This window comes from Danio rerio, chromosome 4 (genome assembly GCF_052040795.2).
Source record: "Danio rerio strain M-AB ecotype USA chromosome 4, GRCz13ab, whole genome shotgun sequence".
Taxonomy (NCBI): domain Eukaryota; kingdom Metazoa; phylum Chordata; class Actinopteri; order Cypriniformes; family Danionidae; genus Danio; species Danio rerio.
In genome coordinates this window covers 63308728-63324833 of record NC_141024.2, presented here as the reverse complement: position 1 = coordinate 63324833, position 16106 = coordinate 63308728, and the positions used below count along the sequence as shown (strand labels likewise).

At 43.1% G+C, this 16106-nt stretch overlaps 1 long non-coding RNA gene across 1 annotated transcript; it reads left to right on the top strand.

The window, feature by feature from the left end:
• The first annotated feature begins 3880 nt into the window (after positions 1-3880).
• Positions 3881-7846, top strand: LOC148682310 (uncharacterized). The gene is made up of 2 exons (XR_015943036.1): positions 3881-5344; positions 6020-7846. It is a non-coding gene; the product is annotated as an uncharacterized LOC148682310 (long non-coding RNA).
• The last annotated feature ends 8260 nt before the right edge of the window (positions 7847-16106 follow it).

Below are 16106 nucleotides of genomic sequence, written 5' to 3'. Positions count from 1 at the left end.
CCTGATGCCTCAGGTCACCACTGCATCACACAAACACTTGTGGATGAAACCCTTCCAATTCCTAAGAGTGCTGTCTTGATCGTTTGCCACGCAGCTGAACTCAGAATCAATCCAAATCCTACCTGTGTCATGCCAACTCCAGTCCCTCAACTCCAAGTGACCAGACAGGGGGAGGAACCAACCTGCTGACACAGACCCACTATCCTAAACTCTTATTTTAACGCTAACCTGTTTTTGTCATTTGTGCCATTTTAGGAAGACACCTAGCCCTAGCTATGTTTCCTAAACCCAATACATGCACTCTCCCCTCCACTGCACTACTAGGACCAATCTCTAGTAGAGGAGCTATTACACATATGTGACACTTGTTTGTTGTGCTAGCTTCACTCAATGTCCTTATGTCTCTGTGTTGTTTTCTTTTTCTCTCTCTATGTCTTTCAATTCGTTTCTCTTGCCTCATCAGGGAACCCCCACGGATGATGTTTAAGTCCAGAGCTCAGAATTAGGATTGACTCCTTTCACCAAGCTGACTACACGTTTTAGGCGAAAACTCAAAAGATCTGTTAACCACATTTCTTTATCTTCAATCCAGAACCTAAAAATGGATTGAGGGTAAAGAATGAAATTTATTGGTTTGACTCTCATCAAAACAGCATTGTAGGGTATACGTTGACTTTGACACTTGCCTTCTTCCTCCACGAGCGAGTAAAGGCCATCCAAAAGTTGTTCAAATAAGCACGCCCCACATCTCGCGCATGCTTAGATGGGATAATGCTGACCAAAAATGTAATTCTTTACTGATTGAGATAATGCCTATACAACTTCGTTGAACCTTCAATACCTTGGATAGTCCTAAAAGCCTAAATTCTGATCATACTAAACTATGCTCTTCTGCACCTTGAGCGTTGCTAACCCGAGCATTCCAAAGTGCCTAAAACCTGCACCAAGATTCAGTTAGAGATGATGTTGTTTGTGTCTTGTGTTTGCCTGTTCTCTCCGCTTCTGCCTGTTTGTTCCAGTGCCTGCCAATGTTCACACCGGGAACATCGCCAGTCAAAGGGGGAGATAAAGGAACTCATCAGAATATTGCAATGGTCAACACGAGTTAAATCTGAAATCTTGGGCATCTCCAATTTTCTCATTCATTGAACTAGCTTGAGGGCTTATACCATCAGGAAAACAGAGCGCCAATTGATTTCAGGCTCCTCTGACCAGTACCTCTCAGCAGATGTTCTGGTACCCTTCAGCTAACTAGCCAATGATTAATTAAATCAATTAAATTAAAAACAATGGCCTGTACAGGACATTCAGCGGAAACCGTTTCACGAGACTTTTAAATGACTCCTGGTCATGTGCTCGCGTTGGGCACATCCTGCCAGATGCACAACTTCATAAAGACAAAGAGATCTCTAGAAACATTAATGCATACGAATGAAAGACAATCTCTTAAAATGTTAGAACTAAGGCAGATGTATCTTTGAATAGTATGCCATAATGTTGCTCATATGCTGTTTATTCCAATCAACCAGGTTAATCAATGTGTTGTTTTAACCCTTATAGCAGATTAAAATAATCTGTATGTGTCTGAAATGTATGATGACTGGTATTGAACGAAAGCTAGTGACATTTGCAATACGTTGGTGTAAATGAAAAACTAGTAGTACAAACAGTATTCATCTTGTAACGTTTGATGTAAGATAGTTTTATCATTAGGTGTGGCCCCGCCCTTCATGGCAACTGCTCATTGGCAGACAGTGCCATGGGGATGAACTAGACCAGGGGCCTCATGTACGAAGACTTGCGTGGAAATCTTACTAAAACATTGCGTACGCAGAAAAAAATTCAGATGTATGAAACACTGCGTACGGCGAATCTCACGCATATTCTTTTGTACATCCGAATGAACGTGAAACTGAGCGCAACATGCACGAGCACAAAACCCCTCCCTGCCTCCTCCCACGTATGAATATGCTAATGACTATGCTAATGGCAAAACTCAACGAAAAAGCAATGGCAAAATCAAGCAAAAAGAGAAACTTTGAACAGAATGTGAAACGGAGGTGCTGCTTTCGGAGGTAGACCGGAGAAAAGTGGTGTTATTTGCAAGTTTGTTCTCCAGAATTAACAACAAAAGAGAAAAATAGAGTGGGAGAGTTTAGCTGATGCGGTTAACACAGTTGGGTTTGAACATCGCACTGAGTGCATTAAAAAAAGGAATAGTGTGGTTTATATCTGTAAAATGTTGCAGTACCCTTAGCAGTCTCAGTGGCACACCTCATAAGACGCATGTGATCATGTATTGACACGTTCGAGCTTAAACTCGGCTTGAATCCAGCGTCTGATGAACTCTTTCTTCTTTTTTTCCCCGCTACATATCAGATTTTCCCCACTGTTTATCACGAGAAAGACTAGTAGGAATCATCAATAAGTTTGTGCATCATATTTTATTTGCACATTTATTGAATGGAAATGTTTCTGATTCACGCATGCAAATTTATCTTCAGATAGTGTCTTTATAGCAATGTGCGTGCGGTAGATCGCTCAGATTACATTGAGAAAACAGGCGACTGCTGCAAATTGTGCTTTAATGTTTAGCTGGTCAACTGTATGGTATGGAAACCTTACATACCTACTAGATGAACCTGTCTCATACAGCTGCCATTGCAAGGCTCAGACACTTTGTAGAGAAGAATTTAACACAACTGCCTCTAGGAGTCGCCAATGGAAATAAAACAGACACGCACAAAAATGTGCGTACGCCAGCCATAAAGCTGCCGTGAAGCTGCGCACATTCCCACGTTCAGTTCATTGTTAGTAAATCCAAACGTGAGCCATTCTGAGCATGAAACCTGGCGTACGCAAAGCTTTTGTGCGTACGCAGCGTTGATACATGAGGCCCCAGGTCACTTAAAAACGCCCTGCAACAAATAAACTTTGCTTTTTGCATTAGCTGGCTTGCGCATGCTTTTGCTCTCTGTCCCCTCTCACCTGCCCGGACACCACGCCGCCACGTGATTGGGTCACCAACTTCCATGTTTTGGGACCGCCGAAACTGCACGAACTTCAGCTTACCGACTCTCAGAAATCCGTCACCTCTGTAACCAAGGACAACAGCCATTCACGAGCGTGTGAATCCCAAAGACGTCAACTAAGCGAGTAACCACCCAATCAGGAGCACTGTGTTTCCCCAAGGCCAGCCAGCGAGGGAGATTCGACTTCAGCAATAAGGGCGCAAGTAACACACACTAATGTTGTCTCTTGCTCATCTTGTGCAGATTGATCGTAAGGAGTTAAAGATAAGATAAATCTCTGCTTTGGTGGTTTCTCAGGTGTTATTCTAAGATCTTGTAAGAGATATTAGAATTAATTTGGGACGTTGTCAACTCATTTTGCATCCTCTGAACTGCCTCTGTGTGAATGTGTGTGTGCGTTTGTTGTTTGCTTATTACGTAGTTGGTTTCATTTATCGTAGTGTAGCTCAATAAATCTTTGTACTCATTTGTAAGAACTGTGTTCTTGTTTATGTGCTTCTAAGTCATTGCCTCGAGCTGTAGATTTTGTTACCTTGCTAAAAGTTAACTCAATACTGTGTTATGTTATTATCGCTGGCCACGTAAATAATATAAACAAGATTGGTAGATACGATGTCTTCTATTTGCGGGACAAATGGTAGATAAAGTGTGAATCTTTTGATCTGATTCAATCTGACTCATTTGAGTCGAATCGATGATTCGAATCTTCAGGATCCGATTTAAATAAAATTAGCTAATTAATCCATGATCAATATTAAAACATAGGTTGATCCCCTACACAGTATTTTATGAAATTTCAAAGGATTTCTTTTAAAATGATACCAAACTTTTGTATCTATTCATCTGCATGTGGTTATGGAAAGCTTTTTAAATCGGAAGGCCAAATTCAGGCAGAAATACCCAAAATAGCCCAAAAGCTTAACAGGTTAATTTCTGATGAGCTGCTGAAACTCATCCCACACTGAAGCTGCAGTCACACTAGAGTTTGAGCATGCAACATTTTGTTGTATGGCGCTGCGAAAAGGGGCGGGATTAAACAAGATGATTAGAAATCAAAAAAAGTGAGCGATTGTCCAGAGAGGTCATGTTTTGATCTTTGATTGGTCTCACACAGTCAAGTAATGCCTAGTTCACACTAATGGATTTTAAGCCTGATTTGGAAGTTAACGAGCTCGCCGACAGATCGGGCTGTGATCGGGAAGAAATCTGCGGGAGCTCTGCGGGAGCCGCTCTTTATGTGTGAACTACTAAACAACACATCAACGAGGCTCGCTGATGCGTCGCCGACGGAAATCCAACATTTAGCATGCTAAATATTTCAGAGCAGTCGGCCGACTCAACCCCACGTGTGGTCAGATGTAGTGACGAGCTGCAGCCAATAAGAGAGCATATCAGCATGAGCTGAATGCCTGTGTTCAGGAGCTCAGCAGAAACATCTGTGATTGGTCAGAATGGGCATCGGGGCACTCGGTTCATTCTGCGTTAGTACAGACATGAGAGTAGGCTATATTAACAGTGGAACTAGAATTCTGTAACTTAGAATTACCATACTGCTCATTCTGACTCTCATATAATATTATATTCTCATATAAAATGCCATTTTGTCACAACATATTTACATTCACAGCTATTATTGAGATATTAAAATTAAGCTTTGAATGTCTGGCATCATATTTAATGACACCATTACCCTAAAAATTTAATCTTTCTTTGGTAATACAGCCTATAAATGTGTAGTTAAGATACTTAAACACTTAAAGGTCTTGGCTTTCATTTTCACTTTCAAACAGGAGCTATTTCACTGCACAGAATATGCTGTTTTGAAAGATATCTGAAGTAAATTGATGTTTTTGCCATCAGAAAGTTTTGTTTATGTTAGCAGGAAGTTGCCAGGCAAGAAAATGCACACATATTTAAAGTCAACGCGAAAAGTATCAGACATGCATGCAGTCATTTTAAAGGGCACCTATGGTAAAAAAAAATCTACTTTTCAAGCTGTTTGGACAGATCTGTGTGTTGGTATAGTGTATAGACCGTCATACTGGGGTGTTATGAACACACCCAGTCCTTTTTTTTCAATTTAACTACAAAAAAAGGGTCGGCCAATTGGAGCTGTTTTCAAATCGATCGCACCATTACGTAGGTGTGCGATCCCCCCACCCACCGAATTGATTGACAGCTGCGCGCATTAACATGTTCCGGTAGTCGCGTGTATATGTCAACAAGACCAGACAGACATATGCAAAGCAACCGGGAATAAAAGCTCTGTTCTGTTCGCTAGGATCAGCAATCATCATCAAATGTGATTAAGAGTAAGTTTCACATGTTTAAAGTGTTGTACAACAGAGTATGTGTGTAATTAATAACAGCGTTTTACTTCAGCTTTACTTCATCAGCACAGCCGCGTGTCAGAACAATTATAAAAGAAGACACTTCAATCCCGGTTTGTGGAAGTTAAATCAGGTTTATTTTGTACATTAGCATAACAGATATCCACACAGTACTTGAGGTTAGCCTTAACTAGGCTAAGCGCGCTCTGTCTGTCTGCCTGCGTGTGTGTGTGTGTTTGTGTGCACGCGCGCGCACGCTTTGTAACGATATTGTGTGTGACTCGTCAATGCAACTTCACAATACTGATTAGTAAAGGTTAGTTCTTACTGTAGTATCTCACAAACGCTACGTGAGACCTCCTTCCTTTAAGTCTGTCTGTTGTCTGACGCAGCTGAGGGAGGAGGCATGTAGAAACAGTGGGGGGGCAGAACTTGGCTTAAAGGCACAGTACGACAAAACCACCCCCTGCTGGAAATCAGTATAAAACAGCATCTTGTAAAAGGTATAATGAAAAATCTGATGGTTATTTTGATTTGAAACTTCATATACAAATTCTAGAGACGCAAAAGACTTGTATTAAATCTGAAAAAAGGGGTAACCTTGGTGCCCTTTAAGATTTAATGAAAAATAATGTTTTATTTTTTTTACTATTTTAGAAATAATTGAAGAGAACGAGGGGAGTAAACAGGAGGAACATCATGTCAAAATTGAGGAAAAAACTTTTTTACAGACTGATGGTATTTTAAAAAGGAGAGACAAGAATCGTTTCACCTGCACTCAGTGTGGAAAGAGTTTTGGAAGAAAAGACATTCTTAAGATTCACATGAGGATCCACAATGGAGAGAAACCATTCACATGCACCCAGTGTGGGAAGAGTTTCAGCCAATCACCATACCTTAATCAACACATGAGGATCCACTCTGGAGAGAAACCATTCACATGCACTCAGTGTTGGAAGAGTTTCAGCAGCTCATCACACTTTAATTACCACATGAGGGTCCACACTGGAGAGAAACCATTCACATGCACTCAGTGTGGGAAGAGTTTCAGCTGCTCATCATCCCTTTATAAACACATGAGGATCCACACTGGAGAAAAACCATTCACATGCACTCAGTGTGGGAAGAGTTTCAGCCGCTCATCATACCTTAATCAACACATGAGGATCCACACTGGAAAGAAACCATTCACATGCACTTAAGCCGCAGTCATACTGGACTTTTCTACCCATACACTTCCTTGCGTGTATTCCAGTATGTAGACCGTCTGTCTGTACCTGGGAGTATTTCATGTTGTCTCTGAGTGTACTGCATTCATTCATGAGAAAGACTTTTTTCAAACCAATCAGTGCGCTCTATTGTGTATTTGGGGCAACTTCATTAATATGTATGATAGCTTTAAAGACTGTTTTACCTGACAGAGTGTTCAGACGGAAGAGAGACGACTAGTTGGGTTGCCAAAACAAGTGGGAGAAGAGGAGTTGTTTAAAGTCAGTACGTTAATATCAATACAATATTATGGACTGAAGGATCTGCTGTAAATGCTGCTCTCTTGAGTGTAAACATGTAAACGCGTTTTTTGACAGGATAGTCTACACGCGCACATGGCTTTCTGACATACTGAGTGCATCTCAGTTACCGAGAAATGCAGTTTTTTTTTCTCTTATACAATGTGCGGTATCAAACATTCCACTGTCATTAAACAGTCAGTTACTGATGTCCATGTAAACAGTCTCTGTCTTTCTCCCCTGCGTCTGTGTGTTTGTTGTGCCTCTGTGAAAATTTTGTAGAAATTTGTTGCGCTCCTTGCGTTTACTGTAAACAATGATGGCAACTGAGAGAAGAACAGTTTCATAAACATCTGGCAAACAGCATCTCTGCTGCTTAAAATCTCTTTGCAAGTGATTGTACAGGTGCGGATATATCTGTACTCTACTCTTCAGTGTATTCATGTAGCTAGTGTTGTTTTCGATGATGTTCTTTGTCTGACTCCCTAAATGAGAAACAAATCATTGATTTATTAGTAAAGTTTCTTTACTTTTAGATTCAAAATTCTTTCTAGTTTACTACATTTACTGTTTTGAGTAGAATACAAACTTGATGAATATTTGATGATTTTGGCAGAGCGACAAGTATTTAGTTTTACAATATTAATACAATGTGATAATCCCAAGACTCCAGATTGGAATATGTGGTAAATCCTGATTGGATGCCTGCATTACTCATCAATGGGTATGTAAAAGTTGTTGTGCTAGCTACCCCTGGACGCTGTGGCTACTCAGGAGTCCACATGTCAAGACCTGCCATCTCATTGACTCTTTAACTTTATGGTTTTGTTTTGCATTACTTATATTATGTAGTTAAAGTGTTGTTGTGATTATATCCTAAGTTCTTTATCTTCATTATTATGCCTAGACATTTGTTGGTTGCTTTGATTGATTGTTCTGAGTTACATTTTATAATAAATCATTTGCATTCAGGCTATTTTGTTGTCTCATCTCACTTTTATGGTGCAACTCAAACAAGCAGGTCATAACATTTTGCAAAATGTGTCCGGTTGTTACCGAGATCTTGTCCTTTTAGTCATAACCATAGATGTGAGTAGGAACCTAGATTAAGTGGTAAATTTAGAAAATTGCCTTTCATCTCAGCTACTTCACCACAACAGACAATCACATCAAATGCAATACTGCTGCTGCTGCACTGATCCATCTTTTAAACTCACATTCCATTTTTCATGAAAAAAAAAAACGCAGATACTTGTACTCCATTTGGGGTAAAGACTCTCCAAACTGGAGATGGCCACCTTTTTACCAGTCAAGCACCATGGTTTCTGACTCAAAGGTGCTGTTTATTTCCCTGCCATGTCACACTCAGCAGCAAACCGTCCCACTGCATGCTGAAAGTCCATGTCCTATGAAGCCAAAAAAACAACGTTATCTGCCAATGGCAGAGACAATCCTAGCCTGCACCTAAAATTCTGGCAGTAAAATTATTATATTTTTTTGAGGTCAGCCTCAAAAATAACACATTTACTAAACAAAATGAATAAATAGATGGATGGATAGACAATGTAAGTAAGTAAGAGAAGTAGGATGGCTTGTTCAACCATATAAGGAGAAGCATTTTAGCAACGAGACCAGCAGCGTGTAAGTACATTTAGACTTGTTTTCAGTTGTTTGTGTGTAGTGCTAGAAAGATTACTCACTGTTTCCTTGGTTACTGTAAGAGCTTGTGTGTGGATCACGGTCGGTTTTGCACCCCTCGCCTCAGTTTCTGTTGTTGTATTGTGGGAACTCTTGAGGCATGTCAAGCTGAATTCTATCAGCAAGCGCTCAGGGGTGTATATAAGCAGCTAGTCTCACTGCGTGTGAAGACCGACGAGTGTAAAGACCATTGACTCTACCTGTGTGACTCCATCGAGCAAAGACACAGACAAAGCACCTGAGTACTTTATTTATTTATTTTACTTAATCTTTGCACTTATTATTGTTTTCATTGCACTTTTATTATGTGTTTTCTAATTCCTGTTGTTACTAACACTCGCAAAGCACGGGAGGTACACTGCAGGCATAATTATCACAACCTTCGTTCAATACATGCATCTGCTATTTCACAACTCTCTCTCCGTGGGCCTCTGAAATTGTCAATCTGCTGTTCTCAAGGCAGATTTTATTACCTCCATAGCTACACATTCTGACTATAATCTCATGGCTCTAACTGAGACCTGGTTGATTCCGGAGGACAATGCTACACATGCAGCTCTTTCTGCTAATTTCTCTTTCTCCCACACTCCTCGTCAGACAGGGAGAGGGGGTGGAACTGGACTACTGATTTCCAAAGAATGGAAATTTACTCAGAGATAGTCTGTCACGAATCAAGACAAGGAGGATCCAAATGCGAGTGTTTTAATGAACAGAGGACACACGAAAGTTCAAACAAAAGAGAGCCACAGACCACAACGATGACATCAAACAGACAGCGGATAATACTGGGAGACAACAGTCAGGAACAAGGACAAACAAGGACAACAACGGACTGATAACCAACACATACCACAGGAGGAATATATAGCCAGCCAAATGAGGTTCAGCTGGAGGATGATAAGTCAGCTGATGACATCAGCTGATCCTAGCACGCTGTCAACACAAAAGGTAAACAAACACACACCCTCACACATGACAACACACAAGGCATGATACATAACATACAGGAGGAACACACAGATCCATAAACCGTGACAGTACCCCCTCTCCTAAGAGTGCCTCATGGCGCTCCCAGAAGAGTTTACCTGGCGATTGTAATCATCGATGAGAGAATGATCCAATATGTCCCTTGCAGGAACCCAACTCCTCTCCTCTGGACCGTAACCCTCCCTGTCCACCAAGTACTGGAATCCTCGTCCCCTTCGTCTCGAGTCCAGAATGCGCTTAACCGAATAAACTGTCTCCCCTTCTACGAGACGCGGCGGGGGGGGAACCGGAGTGGGCAGATTAATGGCCGTATGAAAAACAGGCTTCAATTTAGAGACATGAAAAACGGAATGAATTCTCCTGTACGCTGGAGGAAGTTTGAGGCGGACTGCCACCGGACTAATGATCTTGGTGACAGAAAACGGGCCAATGAATTTAGGTGCAAGTTTGTTACATACGGTGCGGAGAGGAATATTTTTAGATGAAAGCCACACTTTTTGACCGACAACGTAAACGGGAGGCTTAGACCGGTGGCGATCGGCTTTAGCCTTGGTGCGCAAACCTACTTAAAGGAGGGTCTGTCTGGCCCTATTCCAAGTACGTCGACACCTCTGGACAAAGGCGTGGGCAGAGGGAACCGCGACTTCGGATTCCAGACTGGGAAAAGCAGGTGGCTGGTACCCTAAACTACACTCAAATGGAGAGAGGCCCGTGGCAGACACTGGTAATGAGTTATGTGCGTACTCAACCCATGAGAGCTGCTGGCTCCAGGAGGATGGATTCTGAGAGATGAAACATCGTAACATGCGTTCAAGATCTTGGTTGGCTCTCTCCGTTTGATCGTTACTCTGAGGATGGAAACCAGAAGAAAGACTAACAGTCGCCCCCATTAAATGACAAAACTCTCTCCAAAATTTAGAGATGAACTGAGGCCCCCTGTCAGAAACCACATCCGTCGGGAGGCCATGAATACGAAAGACATGGTCAATGACAGCAGCCGCTGTCTCTCTGGCTGATGGTAATTTGGGCAGAGGAATAAAGTGAGTGGCTTTCGAAAACCGGTCCACTACGGTCAAAATCACCGTATTCCCGTTGGAGGGGGGAAGACCCGTAACGAAATCTAGCGCAATATGGGACCAGGGTCTCGATGGCACTGACAGCGGCTGAAGAAGTCCAGCGGGGGGGCGATTGGAAGTCTTAGAAACAGCACAAACTGAGCAAGCCAACACAAAATTCCTTATGTCACGAGCCATAACTGGCCACCAGAATCGTTGTTTGATTAGATACAAGGTACGACTCACCCCTGGATGACAGGCCAACTTGGAAAAGTGACCCCAACGGATGACGTCAGACCGTAATTCCTCTGGCACAAATAAACGACTCGGTGGGCATCCAGGCAGAGGCGTTACCCCTTCTAAGGCCATGCGGACCCTCGACTCGATCTCCCAGGTGACAGCAGAGATAAAAAGTCTGCGTGGCACGATGGTCTCAGGAGATGATGCGCGCTCAGAGTGATCAAAAATTCGAGAAAGTGCATCAGGTTTAACATTCTTGGAACCTGGTCGGTACGAGATGGAAAAATCGAAACGTCCGAAAAATAAAGCCCACCGCGCCTGCCTAGAGTTCAATCTTTTGGCGGATTGGATGTACTCCAGATTTTTATGATCGGTCCAAACAATAAAGGGAACCCCCGAACCCTCTAGCCAATGACGCCACTCTTCCAATGCAAGCTTGACGGCCAACAGCTCTCGATTACCAATATCATAATTTTGTTCAGCATTGTTGAGACGATGAGAAAAATACGCGCAGGGATGCATCTTGCCGTCCGAGGAAGAGCGCTGGGACAGGATAGCACTGATCCCCACCTCTGATGCGTCAACCTCCACCACGAACTGCCGTGATGGATCAGGGGCAATAAGAATAGGTGCTGAAACAAAGCAGCTTTTCAGACGATCAAACGCAACTTGCGCTGCATTGGACCACCTGATCGGAGTCTTGAGGGAGGTTAAGGCAGTCAGAGGCGCGGCGAGCTGGCTGAAGTTGCGAATGAAACGCCGGTAAAAATTGGCAAAACCAAGAAACCTCTGCAGGGCCTTGCGGGAATCTGGGGTTGGCCAATCTACCACAGCCTGAACTTTCTCTGGATCCATGCGCATCCCCTCGACTGACACGATATGTCCCAGAAAAGGAACAGACTGTGTATGAAAAACGCATTTCTCCGCCTTGACATAAAGCCCATTCTCTAGCAGCCTCTGAAGCACTCGCCTGACGTGTTGAACGTGTTCCTGGAGAGAATGAGAAAATATCAGTATGTCATCCAGGTAAACATAAATAAACTGATCTAGCATATCTCTCAACACGTCATTCACGAGTGCTTGGAAGACTGCAGGGGCGTTGGACAGACCGAAAGGAAGAACACAATATTCGAAGTGCCCCCTGGGGGTATTAAAGGCAGTCTTCCATTCATCGCCTTCTCGAATGCGGACCAAATGGTAAGCGTTGCGGAGGTCTAATTTCGTGAAAAAGGATGCCCCCTGCAGACGTTCGAAGGCAGAAGACATCAGCGGCAAAGGATATGTATTCTTTACCGTGATAGCGTTCAGCCCTCGGTAGTCTATACAAGGACGGAGGGAGCCATCTTTCTTTTTTACGAAAAAAAACCCCGCCCCTGCTGGTGATGAAGAAGGGCGGATGATCTTGGCTGCTAGAGAATCAGAAATATATTTCTCCATGGCCTCCCTCTCTGGAACAGAGAGCGAATAAAGTTTGCCTTTAGGCGGAGACGTACCTGGCAATAACTCTATAGCACAGTCATAGGGACGATGTGGAGGCAGAGAAGCAGCTCGAGACTTACTGAACACTCTCTTCAGGTCGAGGTACTCCTTGGGCACATTTGACAGATCCATGTGTTCTTCCTGAAAAACAGAACGAGACACAGAAGAACAGGCAGACAACAAACACGTAGCATGACAGCTCTCACTCCAAGATATTACAGATTCCTGTCTCCAGTTAATATGTAGATTGTGTATTACCAGCCAAGGATGTCCAAGGACTACTGGAGTGACAAGAGCTTCTGTTAAAAAAAAATGAATAATTTCAGAGTGGTTACCAGAGGTGATCAGTCTTATTGGACCAGTTGAATGAGTAATGGACGGAAGAGAAGAACCATTAAGAGCATGAACAGATATAGGTTGGGAGAGAGAAATCACAGGAAGTCTGAGTTTTTTTACTAAAGCAGAGTCAATAAAATTTCCCTCCGCCCCAGAGTCAATAATTGCTTGAGTACTAAAATTGCCAGATGACCACTCCAACATAACATTCAAAAGAGTAGCTGCAAGGGAAGATTTGTTCAAAGATACTCCACCCGTCAGTAAACTCTTTTCTACTGACGGGCTCTGGCTTTTACCCTGAATCGCGATGTGATTAACACCACCGCTGTGAAACACCAGGTCCTCGTTGCGGCGTCTGCGCTTCTCCTCCAGCGACAGCCTAGAGCGGCCCATCTGCATGCCTTCGGGATCCGCGAGGGGCGTGGCCTCCTACCCCGGAACTACGGTGACAGCCGGAAAAGGTGATCTCACCAGAGCGTGCGTGCGTCGCGTGTTTCTCTCCCTGAGCTGAAGAATCCACACGAATGGCCAGATCAATGAGTTCGTCGAGGGTCTTAGGAAGATCCAGGGTGAATATTTTATCCTTTATCTGGTCTGCCAGCCCATGGAGAAAGACGTCCCACTGCGCCTGCGCGTTCCATTCGCTCTCGGCCGCCAGGGTGCGGAACTCAATGGAGTAGTCAGCGACACTCCGTTGCCCCTGCTGCAACTCTGTAAGCGCCTGTGCCGCCTCTCTGCCCGCCAAACCTCGATCGAATACCTTTTTAAGCTCTGTCGAAAAGGTGTCAAATGAAGAGCAGCATGGGAGTTTCCTCTCCCACACAGCAGTTCCCCACTGCGCCGCTCTCCCGGTGAGAAGCGTGATGACAAACGCCACTTTCGATTCCTCCGTGGAAAACGAGGAAGGCTGCAGGGAAAAGTACAATGAGCACTTCGCTAAAAAGGCTCGACAAAACTCAGGCTCTCCGGAGTAGAACGCTGGAGGTGGAAGGCGAGGCTCGGAAAATCCAGCTGTTCGCTCAGGAACCGGCATAGATGGACTAAGGTTAGGTGCAACAGGCTGCTGAAGACCGACAGCATGAAGACGTTGCAACCGTGTTGTGAGATCAGAGATCTGAGTGACAAGCGCCTGGACAGCGCGACTGATGGTGACCATCTGATCATCATGTCTGTTCATGCGTGTGGTAGCGTTTGCAACAACTTCAGCCAGGCCGGAGATACTCGCTGGATCCATGTTTGATCAGTCCGTTCTGTCACGAATCAAGACAAGGAGGATCCAAATGCGAGTGTTTTAATGAACAGAGGACACACGAAAGTTCAAACAAAAGAGAGCCACAGACCACAATGATGACATCAAACAGACAGCGGATAATACTGGGAGACAACAGTCAGGAACAAGGACAAACAAGGACAACAACGGACTGATAACCAACACATACCACAGGAGAAATATATAGCCAGCCAAATGAGGTTCAGCTGGAGGATGATAAGTCAGCTGATGACATCAGCTGATCCTAGCACGCTGTCAACACAAAAGGTAAACAAACACACACCCTCACACATGACAACACACAAGGCATGATACATAACATACAGGAGGAACACACAGATCCATAAACCGTGACATAGTCACTGGCAAAGATCAGCTCCTTTGAATTCCATGCAGCCACCATTATCCACTCCTTCTACATAAATGTGGTTGTCATCTACCGCTCACCAGGTACATTAGGTCACTTCTTAGATGAACTGGATGTTCTTCTCTCATCTTTTTCTGTTTATGAAACTCCCTTGTTGGTACTAGGTGACTTCAACATCCACATTGAAAAACCTCAAGCTACTGACTTCCAGACTCTGCTTGCCTGTTTTGACCTCAAAAGAGCACCTACTTCTGCTACTGATCTTATTTACACTCGACATTGCTTCACTGATCAAACATTAGTAGCTCCACTACACACATCGGATCATTTCCTTTTGTCTCTCAACATCCACAGTACTCCTGAGCCACCACACACTCCAAAACAAGTTGCCTTTCGCAGAAACCTACGCTCTCTCTCACCCAATAGACTATCCACCCTTGGTTCAAACTCTCTTCCTCCATCTTACAAATTCTCTGCACTTGATTTCTGACTATCTGCTGCTTCTGATGCCATGTGAAAACTTCAGATTTTAGTGGCTTGTTTTTCTAGGGGTATGATTCACGCTTTGGGTTCGAGAGGTCCTGTGTTCAAAATTATGGCTTTTATAAAAAGGTGTTTCAAAGATTTCCAGTTTGTCAGCAGATAGTGTCACCACATTAAAAATTTCTTGCAAAGTGGCTTGCTGGTCTTGGAGTATGATTCTCGTTCATGCCATGACAAATCCCAGGTTCAAATTTTGGTTGAGCCCTTAGAGTTGTCTGCTGTTTTGTAAGGGCGTTGTGGCTTACACAGATGCCTTTTTCTGAGAATGCCAGTTTGTCGGCAGATAGTGTCGCCATGTAAAGTTGCTGTTTTGCAGTGGCTTGTTGGTCTAGGGGTATGATTCTCGCTTAGGGTGCCCTTGATTTGTTAGAGAAAAATTTCTGACTATCTGATACTTTTGACGCCATTTAAAATGTGAACACTTTAGTGGCTCGTTGGTCTAGAGCAGGGGTGTCCAAACTCGGTCCTCGAGGGCCGGTGTCTGGCATATTTTAGTTTCAACACCAATTAAACACACCTAAACCAGCTAATCAAGCTCTTCTAAATATACTAGAAAGCTCCATGGAGTTGAAGTGTGTTGAAGGAAGTTGGAGCTAAACTGTGCAGGACACCGGCCCTCCAGGACTGAGTTTGGACACCCCCGGGTATGATTCTCGTTTCGTGTGCGAGAGGTCCAGGGTTTTAAATCCCAGACAAGCCCTTGCAGGTGTCCTGCGTTTTACAGGGCATTGTGTCTTTCATAAAAACGTCTTTCGAAGAATTCCAGTTTGTCAGCAGGGGTCCGTTCTTCGTATGAGGATTACTCAGTTAGCTGTATTTAGATATTGACGATTTAACACGATCCAGGATCGTTTCGTTCTTCAAAGTTGATCTGAGAGTTGTTGTCATAGCAACAGTTCTGCTAGGTCAAACCTGATCGGAAGCAGGTTAAATTCATATAAATAGGATTAGATCGGCTCAGTTCAAGCAAAGATAATACAGAAAGTAAGTACCGAATTCTAATATTTTCTTACAGTAGTAGTTATATATACTTGGGAAAATGGTAAATATTTTTAACTATGTATATATATATATATATATATATATATATATATATATATATATATATATATATATATATATATAGTTATAGTTACTAATACAATAAATGAAGTTATACATATTAATAAAACTTATGCAATCTACACCCTCGAAATAAAAGTACAAAGACTGCCACCTGGTGGTGCAAAGAGAAAATGTATTGACATTAACTTTTTAAATT